Below are 3,401 nucleotides of genomic sequence, written 5' to 3' on the forward strand. Positions count from 1 at the left end.
CTCTGCCTAAAACACTTCCCTGGATATCTTCATGACTCCTGGCTCCTCCTCATCTAGTTGCTTCATCTCAAAGACCCTTAGGTCTTTCCCTGTATGTTACCATCTTCTGCTACCCCATTTCCAATCCCTGCACTCTGTATACTCCTTCCCTGTTCACTGTGCTCCATAGCAGTTGTCAGCTTCTTACAGACTGTTTTACTTACTTATTTTGATTTCTCCACAGATTTAAGGTCTGTAAGTAAAAGGATGCTGATTATTTTATGCACAGCCCTATTCTCAGCACCTAGAACAGTATTCAGCAAACAAAATTAGTTAGGTGATTCAATTACAATACCAGATCCTGAATAACAGACACAAACTGTATTGTTAGACCTGTGACATTCATACTGTCACTTAGTTCATAGTAACCTTAGGATAGCATATTATTATTTATAGTTTGCATATGAGAAAACTGAAGAGTTAAGTAAATTTCCCAAATTCACACAATTTTACCTTGTAGAATTTCAGATCAAACTTCCATGGGATCAAAGTATGGCTGACCTCACCTGAAAAGATTATTGTGCTGGGGGCCCTCCAGATCCTCACTCCAGCCAGCACTCAGGCCCAGTGTGTGAGTGGGGCAGCCTGGGGCCCTCTGGGTCCTCATTCCAGCCAGAGCCCAGGCCCAGCTTGTGTGGGGGACCACACAGGGCCCACTGGATCCTCACTCCAACCAGTGATCAGGCCCAGATGTGAGTGGGACTGCCTGTCAATTCTCTGGATCCTGATTCTAGCCAGCACCCATGTCATCCATGTGTGTGGAACTTCCTCCATCAGGCAGGCCTGGTGTGGAACCCTGGGGCAGAACTCCCTGCAGAGAGGTGAGAGTCAAGACCCACCCAGCTGATCCAGGAGAGAACATCTTGCCAGAGTGGCACAGTGGGTTCACTTCCAAGGGCTGCAGCAGGAAGAAGTGGAGCACAGCAGCCAGACCCAAGCCACACCCATTTAGACAACTTTGAACTCGGTAAATCCAGACCTGATGCTAAGGTAATAACTCTACCAAAGCTCTACATCAAAGGTCAGAAGTCAGTGCTATACAAAATGGCAAAGGAAAGAAACAATACATTCTCAGGCCCCGAGCCCACCCAAAACAAATGTAGGACACAATAGCATAGAAGAAATTGGAAAGCACACACCTTAAATCTCTGAAATAATAGCATCTGAAGTAAAGAAACAACTACAGAAAGGTATAGAGGAAATCAGATCAGAAATAATTTCTGAAGTAAAAAAAGAAATGATAACTGTAATGAAAGAAGTACTAATTGCTTTTAAAGAAGATATTGATAAAAATAATAGAAGATAATAGAAAAATGATGGAATCCTTGAATGAGAAATATAGGAAAGAAATAGAATGCATGAAGCAGATTCAAAGTTCTATACAGGAAATTAAAACCTCAATCACAAGCTGGCAAAATGGTTTGAATGAAAGTGAAAATAGACTTTCAGACCTTGAAGACACCATTGCAGCTAGTGGAAAGGTAAGAATAGATCTCTTTAAAACAACTAGGATGCAGGAAAAAAATAATTGAATATCTGCAAGACGATGCAAAGATGAACAACATAAGACTAATAGGCATTAATGAGAAAGAAGTAGTCAATACAAATGATATAAAAAGAATACGGGCTTCAGCGTCTCTGGGCGGCCACTGTGTGTGTCATCGCAGCACTCTGCCAAGATGTCCAAGGAGACCCAGACCCAGGACCAGCCCATGGAGGAAGAGAAGGTGGAGACCTTCGCCTTTCAGGCGGAGATCGCGCAGCTGATGTCCCTGATCATTAACACCTTTTACTCGAACAAAGAAATTTTCCTGAGGGAGTTGATTTCCAATTCGTCTGATGCTTTGGACAAAATCAGGTATGAAAGCCTGGCAGATCCCAGTAAGCTTGACTCTGGCAAGGAGCTGCACATTAACCTCATTCTGAACGAGCAAGATCGCACCCTCACCATCGTGGATACTGGGATTGGAATGACCAAGGCCAACCTGATCAATAACCTCGGCACCATAGCCAAGTCGGGCACCAAGGCCTTCATGGAGGCTTTGCAGGCAGGCGCTGACATCGCCATGATTGGCCAGTTCGGTGTGGGTTTCTACTCTGCTTACCTGGTTGCTGAGAAAGTGACTGTGATCACCAAGCATAACGATGATGAGCAGTATGCCTGGGAGTCCTCAGCAGGAGGGTTCTTCACTGTGAGGACAGACGCGGGTGAACCTATGGGCCGAGGAACAAAGGTTATCTTGCATCTGAAAGAAGACCAAACTGAGTACTTGGAAGAAAGAAGAATAAAAGAGATTGTGAAGAAGCATTCACAGTTCATTGGTTATCCCATTACTCTTTTTGTGGAGAAGGAACAAGATAAAGAAGTGAGTGATGATGAGGCTGAAGAAAAGGAGGACAAAGAGGAAGACAAAGAAAAAGAAGAAAAGGAGTCTGATGACAAGCCTGAAATAGAAGATGTTGATTCTGATGAAGAAGAGGAAGAAAACAAGGATGGTGACAAGAAGAAGAAGAAGAAAATTAAGGAGAAGTATATTGACCAAGAAGAACTGAACAAAACTAAGCCCATCTGGACCAGAAACCCTGACGATATTACTAATGAGGAGTATAGGGAGTTCTACAAGAGTCTCACCAATGACTGGGAGGATCACCTGGCAGTGAAGCATTTTTCCGTGGAAGGACAGTTGGAATTCAGGGCTCTTCTTTTTGTCCCACGGCGAGCTCCTTTTGACTTATTTGAAAACAGAAAGAGGAAGAGCAACATCAAGTTGAATGTCCGCAGAGTTTTTATCATGGATAACTGTGAGGAGCTGATCTCTGAGTATCTGAATTTCATCAGAGGGGTGGTGGACTCTGAGGATCTCCCTCTAAATATTTCTCGGGAAATGTTACAGCAGAGCAAAATTTTGAAAGTCATCAGAAAGAATTTGGTAAAGAAGTGCTTAGAGTTGTTCACTGAACTCGCAGAGGATAAGGAGAACTACAAGAAGTTCTATGAGCAGTTTTCTAAAAACATAAAGCTTGGCATACATGAAGACTCTCAGAATCAGAAGAAGCTTTCAGAACTACTACGCTACTACACATCTGCTTCTGGGGATGAGATGGTTTCTCTCAAGGACTACTGTACTAGGATGAAGGAGAACCAGAAGCACATCTATTACATCACAGGTGAAACCAAGGACCAGGTAGCTAACTCTGCCTTTGTGGAATGGCTCCAGAAGCACGGCTTAGAAGTGATCTACATGATCGAGCCCATTGATGAGTACTGTGTTAAGCAGCTGAAGGAATTTGAGGGGAAAACTTTAGTGTCGGTTACCAAAGAGGGCTTGGAACTTCCAGAAGATGAAGAGGAGAAAAAAAAA

The 3,401-nt window shown here is 43.4% G+C and overlaps 1 pseudogene across 1 annotated transcript in view; it reads left to right on the forward strand.

Annotated features, from left to right (window-relative positions):
• Positions 1-1,671: 1,671 nt before the first annotated feature.
• LOC101576431 overlaps positions 1,672-3,401 on the forward strand; it is a 92,898-nt pseudogene continuing 91,168 nt past the window's right edge. The window contains exon 1 of the transcript XR_001117326.1: positions 1,672-3,395. The product of XR_001117326.1 is annotated as a heat shock protein HSP 90-alpha pseudogene (transcript). The remainder of the gene's footprint in view (positions 3,396-3,401) is intronic.

Source organism: Octodon degus, unplaced genomic scaffold (genome assembly GCF_000260255.1).
Source record: "Octodon degus isolate 3935 unplaced genomic scaffold, OctDeg1.0 scaffold00167, whole genome shotgun sequence".
In the NCBI taxonomy this organism is placed as follows: Eukaryota; Metazoa; Chordata; class Mammalia; order Rodentia; family Octodontidae; genus Octodon; species Octodon degus.